Source organism: Cervus canadensis, chromosome 20 (genome assembly GCF_019320065.1).
Source record: "Cervus canadensis isolate Bull #8, Minnesota chromosome 20, ASM1932006v1, whole genome shotgun sequence".
In the NCBI taxonomy this organism is placed as follows: Eukaryota; Metazoa; Chordata; class Mammalia; order Artiodactyla; family Cervidae; genus Cervus; species Cervus canadensis.
The window spans coordinates 25,604,977-25,631,268 of NC_057405.1; the positions used below are offsets into that span (position 1 = coordinate 25,604,977).

Genomic DNA, 26,292 nt, shown 5'->3' on the forward strand with positions numbered 1-26,292 from the left:
TTATTTGGAGAGAAAAGTAGCTGAAAACTCTTAACCTGGGAAAGGAGATTGACAGCCAGGTCCAGGAAGCAGAGTGTCCCAAAAAAGATGAACTCAATGAGGTCCACACCAAGACATTATAATTAAAGTGGCAATTATTAAAAAGAGACTCTTAAAAGCACCAAAAGAAAAGCAAGTAGTCACGTACAAGGGAACTTCCATGTGACAATCAGCTGTCTTTTTGTCAGGAACTTTGCTGGCCAGAAGAGAGTGGCATGATATATTCAAAGTGATGAAAGGAAGAAAAAACAGGAATACTCTACCTAAGAATACTCTACCTAGCAAGGTTAGCATTCAGATTTGAGGAGAAAGGATTTTAAAGGTAAGCAAAAGTTAAAGGAATTCAGTACCACTGGGCTTCCCTTGTGGCTCAGCTGGTAAAGAATCTGGCCTGCAATGTGGGAGACCTGGCTTTGACACCTGGGTTGGGAAGATCCCCTGGAGAAGGGAAAGGCTACCCATTCTAGTGTTCTAGCCTGGAGAATTCCATGAACTGTATAGTCCACGGGATCTCAAAGAGTCAGGCACGACGGAACCACTTTCACTTTCTTTCACTTTCAACCAGCTTTGCAAGATATAGTTAAAGAGGCTACTTTAAACAGAAAAGACCACAACTAAAAATATGAAAATTATAGAAGGAAAAAAATATCATTGGTAAAAGCAAATATATAGTAAAAGCAATAGATCAGCTGCTTAAAAAGCTAAAAGACTAAAGTATAAAATCATCTGTATCCACAATAAGAAGTAGTTAAGAAATACACAAACAAAAAGATGTAAAATAATAACACTAAATAGACTAAATGTTCCAATCAGAGAACATAGAGGAGCTGAATGGATAAAAAACAAGATCCATGTATATGCTACCTACAAGAAATTCACCTCATCTCTAAAGACACATGAAGACTGAATGTGATGTCATGGAAAAAGGTATTCCACATAAATGGAATTGAAAAGCAGGGTATAGCAATACTTACATCAGATGAAAGGCTTTAAAACAAAGAAGAAATGAGACAAAAATGAATATTATATAATGATAAAAGGATCGACCCATCAAGAAGATATAATAATTGTTAATGTATAGGCACCCATTATCAGTTCAGTTCCGTCGCTCAGTCGTGTCCAACTCTTTGCGACCCCATGAATCGCAGCACGCCAGGCCTCCCTGTCCATCACAAACTCCCAGAGTTTACTCAAACTCACGTCCATCGAGTCGGTGATGCCATCCAGCCATCTCATCTTCTGTCATCCCCTTCTCCTCCTGCCCCCAATCCCTCCCAGCATCAGGGTCTTTTCCAATGAGTCAACTCTTCGTGTGAGGTGGCCAAAGTACTAGAGTTTCAGCTTCAGCATCAGTCCTTCCAATGAACACCCAGGACCGATCTCCTTTAGGATGGACTGGTTGGATCTCCTTGCAGTCCAAGGGATTCTCAAGAGTCTTCTCCAACACCACAGTTCAAAAGCATCAATTTTTCAGCGCTCAGCTTTCTTCACAGTCCAGCTCTCCCATGCACCCATTATAGGAGTACCTAAATACATAAAGCAAATATTAACAAACACAAAGGGAGAAAATAATATAATACATTACAATATTATTAATAATAGGGACTTCAGTGCCCTACTTATATCAGTGGACAGATAATCTAGACAGAAAATCAATAAGGAAAACTGACTTTAAATGACACATTAGAGCAAATGAAGTTAATAGATTCAGAACACGTCATTAAAAAATAGCAAAATATATACTCTTTTCAAGTGCACATGGAACACTTTCCAGGATAGATCACACAAAACAAGTTTCAGCAAATGTAAGAAAATTGAAATGATATCAAATGTATTTTCTGATCATAACAGTATGAAAATAGAAATCAAATACAGGAAAATAATGCAAAAAACCCAAATATGTGGAGACTAAACAACATACCACTAAACAACCAATGAGTCTTGAAGAACTCACAGAGGAAATTTTAAAAAATACCCAGAGACAAATGAAAATGGAAGCATAAAGTACCACAGTCTATGGGACACAGCAAAAGCAGTTCTTAGAGGGGAACTAGAGGCATAAAGGCCCACCTCAGGAAACAGGAAAAATCCCACATAAACAATCTAGCATTACACCTAAATGAACTAGAAAAAGAAAAACAAAACCAGAAGGTAGTCAAAGGAATGAATCATAAAGATCAGGACACTAATAAATGAAACAGAGAGCAAGAAAAAACAATAGAAAAGATCAGTGAAACTCAGAATGGTACTTTGAAAAGATAAATTGATAAAGCTTTAACCAGACTCAGCAAGAGGAAAAGAGGGGATCCAAATAAATAAAATCAGAGCTGAAAGAGGAGACATTACAACCAACACCACAGAAACACAAAGGATTGTTAGACATCACTACAAAAATTTCCAATAAAATGGATAATATATTATAGAAGAAATGAATAAATTCCTAAAAATGTATAATCTCTCAAGACTGAATCAGGAAGAAATATAAAATATGAGCAGACCCAGTTACCACTAATAAACTGGAATCAGTCAGTTAAAAACTCTTAACAAATAAAAGTCCAGGACCAAACAGCATCATAGGTGAATTTTAGAAAAATTTAAATAGGAGTTAATGCCTATTCTTCTCAAACTATTCTATTACAAAGAGGAAGGAATGTTTCCAAACTCATTTTATGAGGCCAGCATCATTTTGATACCAGAGACATCACAGACACCACAGAAAAAAGAAAGGACAAAGAAAGCAAAAATAAATTAATAGGACATTATTACTAAGGGACATAGATGCAAAAGTCCTCAACAAAATGTTAGCAAACTGAATTCAACAAAACATTAAAGTGATTATACACCGTGATCAGATGGGATTTGTTCAAAGGCTGCAAGGATGGTTCACTACCCACAAATCGATTGATGTAATACACCACATTAACAAGCTGGGGAATAAAAGTCAGTGTCATCTCAATAGATGCAGGAAAAGCTTTTGACAAATTCAACATTCATTTATGATAATAACTCATAGAAATTTGGTATAGAGGGAACATACCTCAATATAATGAAGTCCATATACAACAAAAACACAGCCAACAGTGAAAAGTTTAAAGAATTTCCTATAAGATCAGGAGTAAGACAAGATAGCCACACTTATCAATATAGTAGCCAACTCCTAGCCACAGCAGTTAGACAAGAAAAAGAAATCCAAACTGGAAAGGGAAATGTAGAACTATCACTATTTTCAGATGACGTGATACTGTATTTAAGACATCCTAAAGATGCCATCAAAAAACTATTAAAAATAATAATTGAATTCAGTAAAGTTTCAGTGTACAAAATTAACATCTGTTACCTTCCTACCTGTTAACAATGAACTACCAGAAAGAGAAATTAGGAAAATAATACTATTTACAAGTGCATCAAAAAGAATGAAAAGCCTAGGGATAAATCTAATTCAAGAGGTAAAAGACTTGTACTCTGGAAACTATAAGACACTGATGATAGAAGTTAAAGACAACACAAATAGAAAGGTATCCTGTGTTCTTGGATTGGAGGAATTAATGTTGCTAAAATGACCAAACTCCCCAAGACAATGTACAGATTTAGTGTAATCCCTATCAAAAGACCAACAACATTTTTCACAGGAGAATAATTCTAACATTTATTTGGAACCAGAAAAGACCCCAAATAGTCAAAGCAATCTTGAGAAAGAATAACAAAGCTGGTGGCACCATGCTCCCTGATTTCTTACTATACTACAAAGCTATAGACATCAAACTAGGACAAAAACATATGTGCAGATCGATGAAACATAATGGAAAGCCCAGAAATAAACCCATACTGATACAGTTGATTAATATATAACAAAGGAAGCAAGAATGTCCAATGGGGAGAAGACAACCTTTTCAATACGAGATGTTGGGAAAACTGGACAGCTATGTGGTGAAAGACACTGGACTGCTTTCTCACACCATATACAAAAATAAATTCAAAGTGGATTAGATGTAAGGCCCGAAACCATAAACCAGAAGAAAACAGAGGCAGTGTCCTCTCTGACATCAGTCTTAACAATATGTTTTTGGATCTTGTCATCTCTGACAAGGGAGACAAAAGAAAAAATAAACAAATGGGACTGCATCAAACTAAAGAGCTTTTGTGCAATGAAGAGAAACATCAAGAAAATAAAAAGGCAGCCTGCTGAAAGGGTGAAGATATTTGCCAATGATATATTTGGTAAGGAGGTAATATCCAGAATATACAATGAGCTCTTATAGCTCAACATCACAAAACAAACTGACTGACTGAAAAGTAGGCAGAGGACCTAAATAGACGTTTTTCAAAAAAAGACATACTAATGGCCAATAAGTATGTGGAAAGGTGCTCAACATCGCTGATCATCAGGGAAATGAAAATCAAAACTACAAAATGTCCCCTTACACCTGTCAGGATGGCTAACAGTGAGAAGGCAAGTAACAAGCATTGGTGATGATGTGCAAAAAAGGAAATCCTTGTACGCTGTTGGTGGGAGTGCAAATTGGTATAGCCACTATGGAAAACAGTATGGAGACTTCTCAGAAAATTAAAAATAGAACTACCATATAATCCAACAATTTTACTTCTGGATATTTATCTGAAGGAAACACTAATTTGAAAGAATACATGGCCTCAATGTTCATTGCAGCATTATTTACAATTGTCCAGGTATGGAAGCAACCAAAGTGTCCATCAACAGATGAACGGATAAAGAAAATGTGTGTGTGTGTGTATTTATATATGTATATATAGGTATACATATATATGCACACATATAGGTGTATACACACACATATATATTAATACAATGGAATATTACTCATCCATAAAAACAAAAATGAAATCTTGCCTTTGTGACAATGTGTATAGATATAAAGGGTATTGTGCTAAATGAAGTAAGTTAAGAGAAAGGCAAACACCATAGGATCTCACTTATATGTAGAATCTAAACAAAACAGGACAAAATATAAACAGCCTGATAGATACAGAGAACATAAAAGTAGCTACCAGAAGGGAGGGGGTAGGAGGTGGGCAAAGTAGGTGAAGGGGATTAGGAGGTACTCTTGTCTAGTTATAAAATAAATAAGCCATGGGGATGTAATATACAGCATAAGGAGTATGGTCCATAATATCGTAATAATTTTGGGGACAGATGGTTACGGGGCTTATCATGGTGATCATTTCATAATTTATGCAACTATCATATCACCTGAAACTAACATAATATACATCAAATATATATCAATAAAAAAAATTTTAAGAAACAAAAATAAGTAAAATCACACGTATTTCCTAAAAAAACACACCTGGACTGAACGGGCTCGTATGCAGCATTTCCACGCTGTCTTGCTCTGTGGGGTTGAGCGCACACTCAGCAGAAGCCCCTGACCATCTGTCCTGCTTGTGTTTCTGTGAAGCCACAACCTCGCCCCCACCAGAAGCTTATTTGCGTATCAGACATTGGAACTAGAATGTTTCCTGTCCTTCACGGAGTTTGACCCTGTCGTTATTTTGCCAAATCGAATACTACAGATGTGAGTTTTGCTCCGAGACAAGGAAATCTTGTTCTGAAGTTTTCTTGTATGTGCAATGGTGGTGGCAGAAATGATTATTCCTCTTGCATTGGGACATAATTTTTAGAAATTTGAATGATTACTGTTGGGGGATAGTGTGATTTTTCTCAGTTCTGCCTCACTGCAGCAAATATGTGAAACAGTGTGACAGTTGTATTACAGCTCAGAGTTTTATTCAGCAAGCAAAGGAAAGTACACCCTGGAAGCGTGAGTGTGGGCAGACCCCAGAGGAGAGGCCTCAATTGTCTTGGCTGCCTCCTTTTATTCACTTGTCTTCTCCCTGCTGAGCCTGCCCTCTGCAAACTGGGCTAGCCAAGAAGGGGGCGCGTTTGTCTCACCTGGAGTTCTCACTCCCGGTCTTCGGGTTTTCTTTTGTTCCATTTTCATGGGCTTTTCCCTTTCTTTGTCTTTAAGCGACTGCCATTTTGAACTCCTTTTTTCTATTCTAACTACCTAACATTCCCCCCTCAAGAGATGGGAGGCCCAATTCTTTGGGGATAGGGGTGTCGAGATCTCTCTGGCTACTTCCTGCCAAACTGGGATGGTGGGAGCCATTTGGCCTCCCCCTCTAGCTAGTCTCAGGCCTCAGAGTCCTTATAGTGGTGTCCATCTAAGGGTGAGTGATATTTTCTGTGGTCAGGTGTAGTTTTATGTTTCCTTGTTGAACTAGCCCTGCATTTTGTAGCTTGTTGACTCAGGCAGAGACAAAACGGGTTAGACTAGTGATGGTACATGGAGCATTAGTGAAGTGAGTGAAGTTGCTCAGTCATGTCCAACGCTTTGCGACCCTGTGGACTGTAGCCCACCAGGCTCCTCCATCCATAGGATTCTCCAGGCAAGAATACTGGAGTGGGTTCCCATTTCCTTCGCCAGGGGATCTTCCCAACCCAGGGATCGAATCCAGGTCTCCTGCATTGCAGGCAGATGCTTTAACCTCTGGGCCACCAGGGAAGCCCAGTAGGGGCATTAGCCAACTGCAAATCCCTCCTTGCCTGGAGAAGGACCCCCCAAAGAGAGATTGTAACCACCCGAGAGATCTCCAGCTTGTTCTTTGGGATCCCATAGGATCTGAATGTTTTTCTTGAGGACTGTGAGACTTTCTTTAACTTAGCTGGAGGTATTTACCCAGAAACAACACATCTCATTCAAGATGGCTCAAGTCCCTCCTTGTTCAAGGATCAGGAGCTCTATCTCCTATCTATTTTGGAGTAACAACCCCTGCCAGGCTGCATTGGCTCTTTAGAGTTATCCTGAGAAATCTTATCCCCAGAAGCTTAATTTTGGGGGTGTTCACTAGAATGGCACTCATTTGTAGTCCTGAATAGGTGTCTGACATCTCCCAGGGGCTCACAGGTGTATTGAGTGTCCTCTTCTGTTTTATTATATGGCTTGACTCATGAGTAGTGAATCCAGGAGTCATGTCCTGGCACCTTGATTGCTGCGGGGTCAAGTATTACAGGGAAAGGGACCTGCCATGTGAGCTGGAGTTGAGCCTTTGGGGACCCATCTTCCCAGACTTTAGGACTTGAGTCCCTGGAGCATGTAGTGATGGCTCTTTAGAATATTTTGGGTCCTGGTTGACACCCCACAAGCGTATATCCTGTTGGAAATGCTCAATGGCCATGGTATAAGACTGGAGGGTCTGAGCCTCTGAATCTAGGAAGAGGTTATTGATATAAACAAGAGGTCTCCCATACAGCATCTCATAAGGACTAAGACCAATCTGTTCCTTAGGGGCAATACAGGTGCAGAGGAGAGCTATTGGTAAAGCCTCCTTACATCCCAGGGAGGTCTCCTGGGCTATCTTTTTATTGCTGATTTCAAGAATTGTTTGGATAGTTTTGCTTTTCCTAAAGACTGAGGCCTCCAGGCACAATGGAAGTAGTAAGTAATACCCAATGCTTTAGAGACCCTTTGGGTGACCTTACAAGTAAATGATGTCCCCTTGTCACTTTGTAATGACCTGGGCAGGCCAAATCTCAGAATGATTTCATGGAGCAGTGTTTTTACCACCTCCTCAGCCTTCTCAGTCTGGATGGGAAAGCATCCAATGGATACATCCTGTGGATGTATCTATCATGACTAATAGGTATTTATACCCTTGAGAAACTGGCATCTGGGTCAAGTCCATCTGCCAGTCTTCTCCTGGATAAGTCCCACGTCACTGGACGGGCTGGGCCAACTGGGGTCTTCGAGCTCCTTGGGGGCTGTTTAATTGGCAAGTGGGACAAGAGGAGACCACTTGCCTTATAGTCATTTGGAGGCCTATTCCTCTGAAGGAACTTTCTAGTAATCTTTGGAGGGCCTTTTCCCCTAAATGACTGATGGCATGTAAGGAGTTAACCAACTTCCATTGGAGGTTTCCAGGCAGAAAAAGGAGTCCCTCCTTTTGCAACCACCCCATATGATCTTCTTGAAAGCCCTCACTCTTCACTTTAAGAGTCTCGCCTTCAGTATATGAAGGAGTTTCTGGCAAGTTAGTCTGTGGAACTAAGGTGGCAGCCCCTATTAGGTCATGGTTCTGTAACGCTGCTCTCCTAGCTGCCTGATCAGCTGCTTGGTTCCCTCGTGCCACTTCCATGCTCCCTTTTTGGTGTCCTTTACAGTGGGTGACTGAAACCTCAGTGGGCAGATGACTGCCTCCAAGAGCCTAAGGATTTGATCACCATATTTGATTGGGGTCAAGTGGCCTCTTTCTTTCCAAATAGCCACATGAGCCACAGAAAGGCATACTTGGAGTCAGTGTAAATAGCTACTCTTTTTCCTTTTCCCAGCTCTAAAGCTTGAGTCAGGGCTATGAGCTCAGCCAACTGGTCTGAAGTATCTGGTGGCAAAGATATAGCCTCTATGGTCTCAAAATTGGAGACTACTGCATATCCGGCTTTTCTTTTTCCATCCAAGACAAAGCTGCTTCCATTAGTGTACCAGATTTCCTCAGGATTGGTCAGAAGACTTTCTGACAATACCTGCTTCCAGGGAAGCAGCCATAAGCAGTCATAAGAACCACTGCTCCCCTCCAGAGTCTCTGCTTCATGGCCAGCTCAGCAGGCAGACCTTAAAAAAAAAAAAAAAAAGTTATAACTGATGACTGTTCACTTGACAATGAGTGGAGGATGACAGGTGGACCCACTGAAGCTCTCTCGGGGTGGGGGGGGTGGGCCTCAGTGGAGGTAACTGTTGAACAAGACGTTCTTCTTCTTGACACCTGTTGACAAGGACCCTGCTCTGGGTTATTTACTCAGCAGGCCCTTTTTTAGTAGATGATGCAGTAATATCAGGGCTTCCTGGGTGGCACTGGTGGTAACCCACCGGCCAGTGCAGGTAGATGTAAGAGACACAGGTTCAATCCCAGGGTCAGGAAGATCCCTGGGAGGAGGGCGTAGCAACCCACTCCAGCGTTCTTGCCTGGAGAATCCCATGGACAAATGAGCCTGAGAGGCTGCAGTCCATAGGGTTGCAAAGAGTCAGACATGCCTGAAGAGACTTAGCATGCATACATGCAGTAATATCAGCCCAGGTCAGATGGTCATCAAAGCCAAATGAGCAGAGCCACAGTAGATGAAGGTTTTCTTTGCTCTGTGAATATAAACTGTGCAAGAAAATGGAAAGAATGGCCTTCTTGCCACTTTGGAGCCATGTGTAATTTGTGTTTGGTTTTCAGTCTGTGAGTGATTTTTATGAAACAGATAAAGTTAATGAATCTTCTCCATTGAATGGCTTGATGTGTCCCATAATACCTTTTGGTGCACGATCTGGGGACTGACGTGGGACTCTGCCCCTGGGTCAGTGCAGCGTGGCTGACCTGGCAGCGGCCAGTCCTGACCTCAGGCAGAACCACAGGGATGTTGGCTGGAGATCTCCAGAACTAGGTGTCTATTCGAGAAGCCCTCAGACATTTGCTGACTCTGGGGCTCGTTCAGCACTGGTCACATGCAGCCTGACCACTCTGGGAGAAGTGGGCAATCTGGGTGAGGAGCAGCTGTGAGCCCATAACCAGGGTCCCTTCCTGGGGTAGCTGGGGATGGGATATCCACACTGGGGCTGGGCAAGGGGGAGGGGTGGGCAAGAGGGAGGGGTGAGGGAGGGGGCTGCAGGAAAGAGGGCAGAGTGTTTTCAGGGCCCATCCCACTTCAAATATAGCAGTTTTGCATTTATAGATTGTAACTTCCCTCGAGTTCAGTTGAAGATTTCAGATTTCAATTGAAGATTTCCCTCAAGCTTTCATTTAGGACTAAGACTTTTGAAAACCATGTTTTCCCTGAGAGCAGTGAAGTCCTCAGACTTAGCAATTAGTTTGCTGAGCATTTATGGGCAGCAGGTGTCCTCAGGAGCTCTGTGTGCTTTCTCATGTAATCCTCGCCCCAGGAGGCTTGTATTATTATCCTCATTTACACACTAGGAAGTGGAGTCCCAGGCAGGCTGAGTAACTTGGCAAAGGCTGCCCAGTGATTAGATGGTGGAACCAGCGTTCAAACTCAGGTCCAGAGATGGTCCTGACGCTGACTCACCTACAGCCAAGGGACTGGGCTCTATATCTGAGCTTGTCCTTCTCATCCGCAAATCAGAGGCTGCGGGGTTCTTCCCAGAGTCAGACCTCACACTCAGACCATGGGATACAGAACTGTAGACACCCACTTACTCAGATGACTGGTAACCAGGAAGCAGGATGCACTCAGCGGGTGGGTGTGGGACCATCCACGGTGGGGGTCACATCCGTATGGGCAGCCGTGGGGATGAGGCGCTGGCTCCAGCCCCTCCTTGAGCATAGCAGGCTGTGCTTCTTGGTTTCCTCACCTGTGGTTTAGGGATCAGACCACCTGCCTGGGGAGTGATGCTGAAAGGAGAAGAGACACTTGCAGAGTGCATGTTGTTCTGTGAACCTTTGTGTCTGTACCTGTGTGTCTGTTTCAGGTTCATCCACCTGAAAGGTCAATACCGAAGTCCATGCAAAGCCCTGGCTGGGGGGTCTTGATGGACGTTTTTCCTCCCCCTGACTGGTGGACCTCCCTCCTCTTCATTCAGCGAATTGGCTCGGTGGGCAGGATGGCATGTGGAGATAAACATTGGCCCCAACTTTAGAGAAAATACCAGCCACAGAGAATGGTCAATAGGAGAAAAACAAACCAAAAAAAAATATCAGTTAAGAATTCAGGAGCAGATACGCCCTCACTTTTGCGGTTTCCCAGCTGAAAAAACTAAACAAACAAAAATGCAGTTGTGCTTTCAAAAGCAAATGCCAGTTGTAACGTGTAGATTTGCAGGGTGTTCTGTGTGGCTGCCCCACCTCCCCCACTGCTGCAGAGGGAGCACACGTTTTCTGTACAAATACCATGGCTCCTGGGGAAGGTTAAGACGATTTTCTAACCAGGCTACAGGAGGTGGGGCAGAAATGTCCTTTTTACTACTTTGACTTTCCCTGGAGCACCCCAGGAGGACATCCGTAGATGTAATTTTCGTATGAAATCTATTAAAGAGGCAAACAGTTCGTTGGGAGGAATGATGAGAATTAAGGGCCGGCACTCTGTCCAGCTAACTCAAGGCTGTTTGCTGAACCTGGCTTCAAGCGGTAAGGTCAGCTAGGTTTTCCCTCCACCCCAGACTCTGCACTGATCTCCCCTTGGTGCAAATTCGCCCAGCATTGCCTAAGCTAATAACACCAAGCAGAGCAGAATACGGAATGTCACCGTCTTCTCACCTTTGCTTAGTGAGTTTCTAGTCACTCCTCAAGACCAATTTGTGGCCCCAGCATTACTTTCTCCCGGCGAAGTTTGTCCAGATTTTCCTTCCTTAGCACATGCGCGTCTCACCCGCTCCCCAGAGCCCTGCCCTTCTGCGCTTGTCCTCACGGTGGCGCCCCAGTGGGACTCCCGCCGCCCTGCCTGTTTTGCCTTTCCACGCTTGTCCTCATGGTGGCGCTGCAGTGGGACTCCCGCCACTCCGCCTGCTTTGCCCTTCTGCACTTGTCCTCACGGTGGCGCTCCAGTGGGACTCCCGCCGCCCTGCCTGCTTTGCGCTTCCGCACTTGTCCTCACAGTGGCGCTCCAGTGGGACTCTTGCCGACCCTCCCCCTTTGCTCTTCCACACTTGTCCTCACAGTGGCGCTCCAGTGGGACTCCCGCCACCCCGCTAGCTTTGCCCTTCTGCACTTGTCCTCACAGTGGCGCTCCAGTGGGACTCCCGCCGCCCTGCCTGCTTTGCGCTTCCACACTTGTCCTCACGGTGGCGCTCCAGTGGGACTCCCGCCGCCCTGCCTGCTTTGCGCTTCCGCACTTGTCCTCACGGTGGCGCTCCAGTGGGACTCCCGCCGCCCCGCTAGCTTTGCCCTTCCGCACTTGTCCTCACGGTGGCGCTCCAGTGGGACTCCCGCCACCCTGCCTGCTTTGTGCTTCCGCACTTGTCCTCACAGTGGCGCTCCAGTGGGACTCCCGCCATCCCGCTAGCTTTGCCCTTCCGCACTTGTCCTCACAGTGGCGCTCCAGTGGGACTCCCGCCGCCCTGCCTGCTTTGTGCTTCCGCACTTGTCCTCATGGTGGTGCTCCAGTGGGACTCCTGCCCCCTGCCCACTTTGCCAGGAGAGAGGGCCCCAGGGACACAGGTTTGCCCCTGCCTCTCCAGGCCTCGCACTGTCGCTGACAGTCATAGCTGCAAAGTCTGCCCAGGTCATGAATATTGTCTTTCTTTTCTAGTTTAAGGTTTATGTAAATTTAAGTTTTACAGCTTCTTATTCCTTCTGAGACCGTATTACCATTATCTCTTGTAAGATTTTTTTAAAGAGGGGATATTGAACTGCACCCGCAGAGAGCTCTCTAAGGAGAGTCTTGCTTAGTGTGGCTCTCAGCCTGGCTACACATCAAAAATGATCTACAGAGCTTTGGAAAAATACCCAGAAATGGGTTCCATCGTCGATCCATTAAACCTCTGGATAAGGGCCTGGTGTTGGGGTGTGTATATATTTATTTTAGGTCTTGAGGTGATTATAAACTACAGCCAGAGACCAGAACGGCTGGTGTAGGTGGTCAGAAGCTTCCAGTTCCCTCCTCTGGTTCGTTCTAGTCCAGTCTGTAGGTTGGGCCCCTCCCGGGCCACCCGTTGAGTCACTCTAGGAGGTTGAGGCAAGATAATCCCATGCTTTGGTTATCTTCACCACCACTGCCTTCTCGTGGAGAAAGGGCTTGCATAACTCAATGAGCCATGCTGTGTAGGGCCACCCAAGACAGATGAGTCATAGCAGAGAGTCCTGACAAAACATGATCCAATGGAGGAGCGAATGGCAAACCACCCCAGTGTACTTGCTGTGAGACCCTCATGAACTGTATAAAAGAACAAAAAGATATGACACCAAAAGATGAGTCCCCCAAGTCTGAAGCTGTCCAATATGCTACTGGGGAAGAGCAGAGAACTACTAATAGCCCCAGAAAGAATGAAGCTCCTGCGCCAAAGGTGGAAACAACGCTCAGTTGTGGATGTGTCTGGTGATGAAAGTAAAATCCAGTACTGCAAAGAACAACACTGCATAGCAGGAGCGACTGGGCGACTCACAACTGGGCGACTCACAACAGCAGCAAAAGGTTTGCTGCTGCTGTGCTGTGCCCACTCAGTTGTGTCTGACTCTTTGCAACCCCATGGACTGTAGCCTGCCAGGCTCCTCTGTCCATGGAATTTTCCAGGCAAGAATTCTGGAGTAGGTTGCCAATTTTCTACTCCAGGGGATCTTCCCGACCCAGGTATTGAACCTGTATTTCTTGCACCTCCTGCATTGGCAGGCGGATTCTTTATCACTGGGCTGCCTGAAATGACCATACTAAGGTTTGAGAATGCTTAATAAAATGGAAAACACTTCCAATGGTCAAGCAAGAAAAGACTTTGAGCACAGGAGAATCATTCTTAAAATTATGATGACTGAAAAGCATCACTAACAATATAAAGACTGCCTATATTCACTGGAAGTGCAAGTTTAATCTGCTTTTTCAATTGTGGTATAATACATATATAATTTACCATTTTAACTATTTTAAGTGTACAGAGGGGCGAAGCACATTCACATTGCTGTGAAGTGTCCACCACTGTGTATCTCCAGAGCTTCTTATTCTCACAAGATGAAACTCTGGACTCATTTGATGTCTGGAAAAAGAAAAAAACACCTCAAAGTTGAGAATTATGGTTTATTTGAAGATATTACCAAGGACTTTGGCCCAGAGCCCCTCAGACAGCTCTGAGGGACTGTCCCAAAGAGGTTAGGGACAAGCTAGGATACACTGGCATTTTTGAAAATGCCTGAAACAAACAAATTAAAAAACCCATAGTCAAACACCAAATATGCAAATAACTTCAGATATGCAGATGACACCACCCTAATGGCAGAAACTGAAGGGGAGTCAAAGAGCCTCTTGATGAAAGTGAAAAAGGAGAGTGAAAAAGCTGGCTTAAAACTCAACATTCAGAAAACAAAGACCATGGCATTCAGTCCCATCACTTCATGGCAAATAGATGGGGAAACAATGGAAATAGTGACAGACTTTATTTTCTTGGGCTCCAAAATCACTGTGGATGATGACTGCAGCCATAAAATTAAAAGATATGTGCTCCTTGGAAGAATTGAAATGACAAACCTAGACAGCGTATTAAGAAGCAGAGACGTTACTTTACCTACAAAAGTCCATGTAGTCAAAACTGTGGTTTTTCCAGTAGTCATGTATGGATGTGAGAGCTGGACAATAAAAAAGGCTGAGTGCCAAAGAACTGATGCCCTCAAACTGTGGTTCTGGAGAAGACTCTTGAGAGTCCCTTGGACAGCAAGGAGATCAAACCAGCCAATCCTAAAGGAAATCAGTCCTGAATACTCATTGGAAGGACTGATGCTGAAGCTGAAGCTCCAATACTTTGGCCACCTGATGTGAGGAACTGACTCACTGGAAAAGACTCTGATGCTGGGAAAGATCGAAGGCGGGAAGAGATGGGGACAACAGAGGATGAGGCATCACTGATTCAATGGACATGGGTTTGAGCAAACTCAAGGGGATAGTGGAGGACAGGGAAGCCTGGTATGCTGCAGTCCATGGGGCTGCAAAGAGACATGACTGAATGACTGAACAAGAAGAAGCATATAAAGATTACTGCTAGGAATCCCCCGGTGGCCCAGCGGTTAGGACTCCATGCTTCTACTGTAGGAGACATGGGTTCAATCCCGGGTAAGGAACAAAGATCCTATATGCCATGCAGCACTACCAAAATAAATAAAAGACCTTAGTTTAAAAAAAAAAAAAAAAAGACTACTGCTAGTCACAATACAACTTAATGAATTTAATGCTTTTCTGTATTGGAAGGTGCAGAAGTCTTGTCTCAATGAAATCATTCCTTTGATACGCACCTTAACTAACCAGGGCCAGTCCCCTGTTTGGGTCAGTATCCGATTTTTCTGCCTCAGGGTGCATGTCATTAGGGCAGCAGTAGCAGCTGATGGCTTGATGGCTGAAGCATTTGTTGTTTACTGAAACGGCACATGACATTCTTTTGTCCACATGTGAAACAATGACTTCCCCTACTCACTCCCCTCCCCAGTCCCTGATAGTCACCGCTCTCCTTTCTTATCTCTAGGTTTCTCATATAAGCTGTCTTATACAGTGCTTGTCCTTTGTTGAGTGAATAGAACCATGGTCCCCCTACGCATCTTTGATGTTAGTATGCCTTACTTCCTTGCCACCAACTTACTAGAAAATCATTCATGGATATTTTTAGTATTCTGTTAATTAAACCTCCTGAATTTATCTTTTACTCTTAAGATCAAGGTTTCCATACTTATTCAGTATCCTGATTGCTTCCTCAAGAAGATTTAGTTTTCCATGATGGTTTACTGTTTTCAGAGTAGAGATTTAAATGAATTGTTTATAGATTAAATAAAGAACACTTCTTAGAAATAAAGCATGTTTAATTTTTTCTGCAAAGAACAATGGCTGCTAAAAGGCTTTTGAGGAGTTTTAAAAACTACACAGTAATTAAAAAAAAAAAATGGTTTACCCTGAAGCAATCTTAAATTTCAGTCAGTATTCTGGAGCAGATTAACAGACCTATTTAACAGGCAGGCCATGCTTTTTCATTCCTGTTCTGTGCTAGAAGAAAATCATCCTAAAGTATAATTGGAAGTAAATGCGGAAATCATAGTTTTGTCTGCCTGTTGAGAAGCAGGAATCTTTATCATGATCATTAAAAAGCACAGCCATGCACGCATTCAGTCTTAGAAACATGAAAATCTGTAGTTGAACATTTGCATGAAACAGTGGCAATTTAGAGATGAGAGTAAATAGATAAAGGACACATTCCTGTTAGTACTTTTTGCTTTGTGTATCTGATTTAAGTCTAGTGAAAATGATTCTTAAAACACTATTGTTAACATATTTGCTTTTCAGTTGAATGTTCGAAGATGCCAAGATTAGAAGGAATAAGATTATGAAAGCGAGTACTTAAGTATCAGTTTTCCATTTTTAATAGAGATGTAATTGATATATGACATTATACTATCATCAGGTGTACAACATAATGATTCAATATTTGTATATATTGCAAAATAACCACAAGAATAAGTAGCTAACATCTATCACCACATATAGTTACAGTTTTTTTTTTTCTTCTGTGATGAGGACTTTTAAGATTAAGGTGCTACTCTGTTAGCAATTTTCAAATATATGATACAGTATTAACTGTAGTCATCATGCTGTACATTACATCCTCAAGACTTATTTTGTAACTGGAATTTTCTACCTTTTGACCACCTTTACCCATCAAGCCTACCCTCCACCCCCCACCTCTGAACCAACAGTCTGTTTCCATTTCTATGATTTGGGGTTTTATTTTTTAGAATTCACATATATGAGAATCACGGGATCATATGTTGTCTTTCCCAGACTTGTTACACTAAGCATGATGTCCTTAAAGTCCATCCATGTCATTGCAAAAAGCAAGTTTCCTCCTCTTTAATGCTTGAATGATATTCCGTTATATGTATGCACTTATACCACATCTTGTTTGCCCACTCATCTGTCAGTGAGCACTTAGGTGTCTTCCATGTCTTCAGTGCTGTAAATAGTGCTGCTATGAACATTGGGATGCATGAATCTTTCTGAATTAATGCTTACATTTTCTTATGGTAAATACCAAGAAGTGGAGATTCTATTTTTAAAATTTTAAGGAAACTTCATAACATTTTCCATACTGGCTGCAGCAGCATTTACATTCCCAGCAGCAGTGCACAATAACTCCCTTTTCTCCACATCTTCATCAATCACTTGTTATTTCTTTTCTTCCTGATAACAGAAATTCTAACAGGTGTAAGATGGTATCTCATTGTGGTTTTGATCTTCATTTTCCTGATGCTGAGTGGTTTTGAGCACCTTTTCATGTACCTGTTGCTTATTGTATATCTTCTTTGGAAAAAAAATGTCTATTCAGATCCTCTGCCCATTTTTAAAATGAAATTGTTTTTTGCTTTCAGTTTTATGATTCTTTATGCATTTTGCATATTAACCCTGTATAGGATATATGATTTGCATTTTCATTTTGCTGATGATTTCTTTTGCTGTGTAGAAGGTTCTTGGTTTGATATTGTCCCACTTGTTTATTTTTTGCTTCTGTTGCTTTGGCTTTTGGTATCAGATGCAAACTATCACTGCCAAGACTGATGTCAGATAACTTTCCACCTATGTGGAAAGTGTCATCAAGGAGTTTTATGGTTTCAGGCCTCCTATTCAAATCTTTAATCCATTTTAAGTTTTTGTGTATGATATAACAGAATGGTCCAGTTTCATTCTTTTGCATGTGGCTGTCCATTTTTCCAGCACAATTTATTTACACAATTTATTTAAGAAACTGTCCTTTTCCCCTTGTATATTCTTGGCTCCTTGAATTGACTGTATATATATATATATATATATATATTATATATATATATTATATATGTGTGTGTATGAATTTATTTGAGGGCTTTCTGATCTATTTCAACAATTTGTGTGTCTGTGCTTATGCCAATACCACACTGTTTTGATTACTATAGCTTTATAATATAGTCTGAAGTCAGGGAGTATAATGCCTCCTGCTTTGTTCTTCTTTCTCAAGATTGTTTTGGCTACTTGGGGTCTTGTGTGGTCTTATACAAATTTTAGGGTTGTTTTTCTGTCTTTGAGAAAATGCCTTTAGGATTTTGATAGGGATTGTATTGACTAGATTGCTTTGAGTAGAATGGAAATTTTAACAGCATTAGTGCTTTTAATTCACAAGCATGGAATATCTTTCCATTTCTGTTCTCATTTCTTTCATCAATGTCTCATAGTTTTCAGTATACAGATATTTAACCTTCTTGGCTAAGTTTCTTTTTTTTGAAATACAGTGTTGTGTTACAGTTTACATTGTTGTGTTAATTTCAGGCGTACAGCAGAGTGATTCAGTTATACATGCATATATATCTATTTTCAGACTCTTTTCTTTTATAGGTTTTTACAAAATATTGAGTATAGTTCTTTCTGCTATAGAATAGGTCTTTGTTGATTATCTATTTTATATATAGTAGTGTGTATATCTTAACCCCAAACTCCTAATCTATCCCTCTCCCCCTACCTTCTTGGTTAAATTTCTCCCTAGATAATTTATTCTTTTTGATGCAACTGTAACTGGTATTGTTTTCTTAATTTCTATTTATGATAGTTTGTTATTAACATAGAGAAATGCAACAGATTTATGTATATTGATTTTGTATCCTTTGATTTATTGAATTTGTTTATTCTAACAATTTTTGGTGGTGTCTTTAGGATTTCAATGGATAATATGTCATCTGCAAATAGTGACAGTTTTACTTCTTCCCTTGCCATTTGCATGACTTTTCTTTCTTTTCCTTGCCTGATTTATCTGACTAGGACTTCTAATACTGTACTGAATAAAAGTGGTATCCTTCTTATTCCTGATATTAGAGGAAAACTTTCAGCTTTTTACCATTGAGTATGATATTAGCTTCACGATAAACTGTGGAAAATTCTGAAAAAGATGGGAATACCAGACCACCTGACCTGCCTCTTGAGAAACCTGTATGCAGGTCAGGAAGCAACAGTTAGAACTGGACATGGAACAACAGACTGGTTCCAAATAGGAAAAGGAGTACGTAAAGGCTGTGTCTTGTCACCCTGCTTATTTAACTTATATGCAGAGGATATCAGGAGAAACGCCGGGCTGGAAGCAGCACAAGTTGGAATCAAGATTCCGGGAGAAATATCAATAACCTCAGATATACAGATGATACCACCCTTATGGCACAGAGTGAAGAGGAACTAAAAAGCCTCTTGATGAAAGTGAAAGAGGACAGTGAAAAAGTTGGCTTAAAGCTTAACATTCAGAAAACTAAGATCATGGCATCTGGTCCCATCACCTCATGGGAAATAGATGGGGAGACAGTGGAAACAGTGGGTGACTTTATTTTTGGGGGCTCCAAAATCACTGCAGATGGTGACTGCAGCCATGAAATTAAAAGACGCTTACTCCTTGGAAGGAAAATCATGACCAATCTAGACAGCATATTAAAAAGCAGAGACATTACTTTGCCAACAAAGGTCTGTCTGGTCAAGGCTATGATTTTTCCAGTGTTCATGTATGGATGTGAGAGTTGGACTGTGAAGAAAGCTGAGCGCTGAAAAATTGATGCTTTTCAACTGTGGTGTTGGAGAAGACTCTTGAGAATCCCTTGGACTGCAAGGAGATCCAACCAGTCCATCCTAAAGGAGATCAGTCCTGGGTGTTCATTGGAAGGACTGATGCTGAAGCTGAAACTCCAATACTTTGGCCACTTGATGCGAAGAGTTGACTCGTTGGAAACGGCCCTGATGCTGGGAGAGATTGGGGGCAGGAGGAGAAGGGGATGACAGAGGATGAGATGGCTGGATGGCATCACCAACTCGATGGACATGAGTTTGAGTAAACACCGGGAGTTGGTGATGGACAGGGAGGCCTGGCGTGCTGCGATTCATGGGGTCACAAATAGTTGGACATGACTGAGTGACTGAACTGACTGAAGTGATGATATTAGCTGTGAGCCTGTCATATATACCCTTTATTATATTGAGGTACATTCTCTCTATGTATACTTAGTTGACTGTTTTTTTTTTTTTTAAATCATGAATGGATGTTGAATTTTTGTTTAAAAAGCTTCTTCCTGCATTTATTGAGATGATCATGATTTTTATCTTTCATTTTATTTTTTAAAAATATAGTCATTTGAAAGTTGTTTATTCTCTTAAATTTTTTGTTTATTTTTAAATATTTATTTTAATTGGAGGCTAATAACTTTAAATACTGTGGTGGTTTTTGCCATACGTTGACATGAATCAGCCATGGGTGTACATGTGTTCCCCATCCTGAACCCCCCTCCCACCCCCCTCCCCATCCCATCCCTCTGGGTCATTCCCAGTGCACCAGCCCTGAGTGCCCTGTTTCATGCATCAAACTTGGACTGATGATCTATTTCACATATGGTAATACACATGTTTCAGTGCTATTCTCTCAAATCATCCCACCCTCGCCTTCTCCCACAGAGTCCAGAAGTCTCTTCTGTGAGACTTCTGTGTCTCTTTTGCTGTCTCGCATATAGGGTCATCATTACCATCTTTCTAAATTCCATATATATGCGTTAATATACTGTATTGGTGTTTTTCTTTCTGACTCACCTCACTCTGTGTAATAAGCTCCAGTTTCATCCACCTCATTAGAACTGATTCAAACACGTTCTTTTTAAGAGCTGAGTAATATTCCATGGTGTATATGCACCACAGCTTCCTTATCCATTCAACTGCTGATGGACATCTAGGTTGCTTCCATGTCCTGGCTATTATAAACAGTGCTGCAATGAACATTGGGGTGCATGTGTCTCTTTCAATTCTGGTTTACTCGGTGTGTATGCCCAGCAGTGGGATTGCTGGGTCATATGGCAGTTCTATTTCCAGATTTTTAAGGAATCTCCACACTGTTCTCCATAGTGTCTGTACTACTTTGCATTCCCACCAGCAGTGTAAGAGGGTTCCCTTTTCTCCACACCCTCTCCAGCATTTACTGTTTGTAGACTTTTGGATAGCAGTCATTCTGACCAGCATGAGATGGTACCTCATTGTGGTTTTGATTTGCATTTCTCTGATAATGAGTGATGTTGAGCATCTTTTCATGTGTTTGTTAGCCATCTGTATGTCTTCTTTGGAGAAATGTCTATTTAGTTCTTTGGTCCATTTTTTTATTGGGTCGTTTATTTTTCTGGAATTGAGCTGCAGGAGCTGCTTGTATATTTTTGAGATTACTTCTTTGTCAGTTGCTTCATTTGCTATTATTTCCTCCCATTCTGAAGGTTGTCTTTTCACCTTGCTTATAGTTTCCTTCATTGTGCAAAAGCTTTTAAGTTTAATTAGGTCCCATTTGCTTATTTTTGCTTTTATTTCCATTACTCTGGGAGGGGGCTCATAGAGGATCCTTCTGTGATTTATGTCAGAGAGTGTTTTGCCTATGTTTTCCTCTAGGAGTTTTATAGTTTCTGGTCTTACATTTAGATCTTTAATTCATTTTGAGTTTATTTTTGTGTATGGTGTTAGAAAGTGTTCTAGTTTGGTTCTTTTACAAGTGGCTGACCAGTTTCCCCAGTACCATTTGTTAAAGAGTTTGTCTCTTTTAAAGTTTGTGTTTCCTTGCTAATTTTCTGTTTGGTTGATCTATCCATAGGTGTGAGTGGGGTATCAAAGTCTCCCACTATTATTGTGTTATTGTTAATTTCCCCTTTCATACTTGTTAGTATTTGCCTTATATATTGTGGTGCTCCTATGTTGGGTGCATATATATTTATAACTGTTATATCTTCTTCTTGGATTGACCCTTTGATCATTATGTAGTGTCCTTCTTTGTCTCTTTTCACAGCAAGTCTATTTTATCTGATATGAGTATTGCTACTCCTGCTTTCTTTTGGTCTCCATTTGTATGAAATATCTTTTTCCAGCCCTTCACTTTCAGTCTGTATGTGTCCCTTGGTTTGAGGTGGGTCTCTTGTAGACAGCATATATATGGGTCTTGTTTTTGTATCCAACCAGCCAGACTTTGTCTTTTGGTTGGGGCATTCAACCCGTTTACATTTAAGGTAATTATTGATAAGTATGATCCTGTTGCCATTTACTTTGTTGTTTTGGGTTCGAGTTTATAAACCTTTTCTGTGTTTCCTGTCTAGAGAAGATCCTTTAGCATTTGTTGAAGAGCTGGTTTGGTGGTGCTGAATTCTCTCAGCTTTTGCTTGTCTGTAGTGCTTAGATTTCTCTTTCATATTTTAATGAGATCCTTGCTGGGTATAGTGATCTGGGTTGTAGGTTTTTCTCTTTCATCATTTTAAGTATGTCCTGCCATTCCCTTCTGGCCTGAAGAGTTTCTATTGAAAGATCAGCTGTTATCCTTATGGGGATCGCCTTGTGTGTTATTTGTTTCTTTTCCCTTGCTGCTTTTAATATTTGCTCTTTGTGTTTGATCTTCATTAATTTGATTAATATGTGTCTTGGGGTGTTTCACCTTGGGTTTATCCTGTTTGGGACCCTCTGGGTTTCTTGGACTTGGGTGGCTATTTCCTTCCCCCTTTTAAGGAGGTTCTCAACTATTATCTCCTCAAGTATTTTCTCATGACCTCTCTTTTTGTCTTCTTCTGGGACTCCTATGACTCGAATGTTGGTGTGTTTGACATTGTCCCAGAGGTCTCTGAGGTTGTCCTCATTTCTTTTCATTCTTTTTTCTTTTTTCCTCTCTGCTTCATTTATTTTCACCATTCTATCTTCCACCTCACTTATCCTATCTTCTGCCTCACTTATTCTTCTGTTGGTCCCCTTAGAGTGCTTTTGATCTCAGTTATTGCATTATTCATTATATATTGACTCTTTTTTATTTCTTCTAGGTCCTTGGTAAACATTTCTTGCATCTTCTCAATCCTTGTCTCTAGTCTATTTGTCTGTAACTCCATTTTGTTTTCAAGATTTTGGACCATCTTTACTACCATTATTCTGAATTCCTTTTCAGGTAGATTCCCTATCTCCTCCTCTTTTGTTTGGTTTGGTGGGCATTTATCTTGTTCCTTTACCTACTGAATACTTTTCTGCCTTTTCATCTTGTTTAGGTTGTTGTGTTTGGGGTGCCCTTTCTGTATACTCAAAGTTTGTGGTTCCTCTTTATTGTGGAGCCTGCTCCCTGTGGGTGGGGTTGGACTAATGGCTTGTCAAGGTTTCCTGGTTAGGGGAGCTTGTGTCTATGTTCTGGTGGGTGGAGCTGGATCTCTTCTCTCTGGAGAGTAATGAAGTGTCCAGTAGTGAGTTTTGGGGTGTCTATGGGCTTGGCATGGCTTTGAGCAGCCTATATTTTAATGCTCAGGGTTGTGTTTCTGCTTTGCTGGAGAATTAGCGTGGTATGTCTTGCTCTGGAACTTATTGGCTCTTGGGTGGATCTTGGTTTCAGTGTAGGTATGGAGGCTTTTGGATGAGCTCTTGTTGATTAATGTTCCCTGGAGTCAGGAGTTTTCTGGTGTTCTCAAGTTTTGGATTTAAGCCTCCTGCCTCTGGGTTTCACTCTCATTCTTACAATAGCCTCAAGACTTCTCCACCCATATAGCGCAGATGATAAAACATCTAGGTTAATGGTGAAAACATTCTCCACAGTGAGAGACACCCAGAGAGGTTCAGAGTTACATGGAGAAGAGAAGGGGGAGGAGGGAGATAGAGATGACCAGGAGAGGAGGGGGCGTCAGAAGGGGAGAGACCAATCACGTCAGTGATCACACCCCTAAGTGAAAATGGGTACTGAAGATTAAATTCTTAAAGGTACAAAATTGATAACAAATACCAAAAAAACAAAGATTAAAAATCTAGAGTACAGGTTAGACTCTCAAAAATACAATATTAAAAATACAAAACAAAATCACAAAAATTATAAACATATATATATATATATATATATGAAATTTGCATTAAAAATAGGGTCTTTTTTTGCAAGGTAATAGTAGGTTATAAAAATGAAAATTAAAGGAGTAATAAAGAACTTAAAAATTAAAAAAAAATTTAAATGGTAATAGTAAAAATATATCTAGGAATTTCTCTGGAGCTGTTGAGGGCAGTGTGGGGTCAGTTCAGTTTCAGATAGTTCCTTGTTCTGGCTTGTACTTGTTCTCAAGTTCTATAGGGCCCCTCCAATGCTTAGTCAATGTTAACTGCAGGATTTTAATCTGTTGCATCCATCGTTTCCAGAGCAGTTTCCTCTTCTTTGTTTATTTTGGCTTCCTCTGTTTGCAAGTCTCTTCAGTGTCTAATTTCTGCCCTGACACAAGGGGACAAAGCTGGTCACTTACTTAGACTCATTTGTTCACTTCTGCTGTGGGGAGGGAGGAACACTGCAAAAAAAATCACTGGCGTGTGTGGGGAGTGCTCGCAGTGTGTGGACCCCCTGGGTTTGCCCCAGCTCACAGTGTGTGTGCCTTCCCAGTCTACGCTGCTCAGGCTCCAGGTTGCTCTGCAGGGGTACGGTCCAAGGCGGGCCCTGCCTTTTGTGCACTTCCCAGGTCTAAGCCGCTCAGGTTCAGGTTCTCGGGTACTCCGCAAGGGCACAGACTCGGTTGGGCCTGCGTTTTGTGCCCTTCCCAGGTCCAAGCAGCTCAGGCGACCAGGTGCTTGGCGACCACACTCTTCCAGGTGGGCCATGCATCTTAATCACCTCCCCGGTCCCAGCCACTGAGTTTCCTGGGTGCGCCATGAGAGCATGGTCTCAGGTGTGATGTGTGTCTCCTCTGGGGAGCTGATGTCAGCCTGTGACACTCCTGGCAGATGTCAACCGCCCAGGATCCCAGGAAGACATGGTTAGCAACTGGGAGCCTGCTCACAGTTTGGTGGAGGATGCCATCTCTGGGGTCGAGATTGCCCCTTGCCTGCTGGCTCTGGCTGTTGCCCACCTGTCTCCCTGCCTCCGGTGGGGGGATGGGCTGATCTGCAGCCAGCTAGCTCTCCTTTGGTATTCGCTCAGTCCTTGTTCTTTGAGCGGGCCAGGCTGCGCATTAGAGCCTTTCGCAGGAAAGTTATCTCTTTTTTTTTTTTTCACTGACTATCCCATAGTTTAGGTTGCTATCTCATGTTAGCTCCCTCAGATTGCCCTCAGGGCATTCAGGCCTGGTACCTGAATACCTGGTACCTTCTTACCCTAAGGACCAATGATGCAGCCCACGCCTCCCTGTCCAGCCCCTGCTCTCTGCTGGTGGATGTGAGTGTCTGGGCTACCTCTCTGCTGGGAGTAGCGGTTAGGCGCGTATTCTGTGGGTTTTTGTTTTTTTGTTTTTTCCTTTTTTCCTTTTTCCTCCCAGTTATGTTGCCCTCTGAGACTCCAAAACTCCCCACAGACCCACCGGTGGGAAGGTTTCCTGCTGTCTGGAAACTTCTCCTCCTTTGACTCCCTCCCCAGGACGGGTCTCCATTCCTAACTCTTTTGTCTCTCTTTTTGTCTTTTATATTTTGTCCTACCTCATTCTGAAGAGAATGGGCTGCCTTTCTGGGTCCCTGGTGTCCTCCACCAGAGTTCAGAAGTTGTTTTGTGGAAGTTTCTCAGCATTCAAATGATCGTTTGATGAATTTGTGGGGGAGAAAGTGGTCTCCCCATCCTATTCTTCCACCATTTTGGGACCAGCCCGCTATCTTTCATTTTATTAATGTGGTGGATCCAGTTGGTTTTCAGATGTTGAAACATCCTTGCATCCTTGGAATATTGTTTAATTCAACTTGCTAATATTTTGTTGAGGATTTTTGCATCTAAGTTCATCAGGAATATTTACATATAATTTTCTTGCCTTGTGGCATCCTTGTCTAGTTATAGTATCAGGGTAATGTGTGTGTGTGTGTGCTCAGTCATGTCTCTCTGTGAACCTATGGACTGTAGCCCGCCAGGCTCCTCTGTCCATGGAATTTTCCAGGCAAGAATACTGGAGTGGGTGGCCATATGTTACTGCAGGGATCTTCCAAACCCAGGGATCGAACCTGACTCTCTTGTGTCTCCTGCATTGGCAGGCAGATTCTTTACCACTGTGCCACCTGGGAAGCCCATCAGGGTAATCCTGGCCTCATAACCCTCATAAAATAAGTTTGGAGATGGTCCCTCTTCTATTTTTTGAAAGAGTTTGAGAAGGATTGGTATTAATTCTCGAAGATGTGTGCTCGAAGTCACCAGTGAAGCTGTTTGGTCCTGGACTTTTGTTTGTTGGGAGGTTTGATTACTATTCAATCTTCTACTAGCAATTGATCTGTCCAGGTTTTCTATTTCTTCATAATTCAGTTGTAGTAGACTGTATGTTTTAAGGAATTTACCCACTTCTTCTAGGCTGTCCAATTTGTTGGTGTATATTTATTTGTGGTAGTCTCTTATGATCCTTTGTATTTCTGTGGTATCACTTACAGTATCTCCTCTTTCATTTCTGATTTTATTTATTGAGTCCTTTCTCTTTTTCTTCCCCCTTGATGAGTCTAACTGTAAAGGTTTGTCTATTTTTTATCTTTTCAAAAAACCAGATCTTAGTTTAATTTGTCTCTTCTGGGGTTTCTTTAAAGTCTCTATTTCATCAATTTTGCTATGATCTTTGTTATTTCCATTCATCTAC

At 41.9% G+C, this 26,292-nt stretch overlaps 1 protein-coding gene and 1 long non-coding RNA gene across 2 annotated transcripts in view; one reads left to right on the forward strand and one right to left on the reverse strand.

The window, feature by feature from the left end:
- B3GAT2 (beta-1,3-glucuronyltransferase 2) overlaps positions 1–26,292 on the forward strand; it is an 87,931-nt gene that overhangs the window by 36,827 nt on the left and 24,812 nt on the right. The window lies entirely within an intron of this gene.
- Positions 1,426–20,361, reverse strand: LOC122422509. The gene is made up of 3 exons (XR_006263867.1): positions 20,327–20,361; positions 14,998–15,117; positions 1,426–1,565 (listed from the first exon to the last, which is right to left on the reverse strand). It is a non-coding gene; the product is annotated as an uncharacterized LOC122422509 (long non-coding RNA).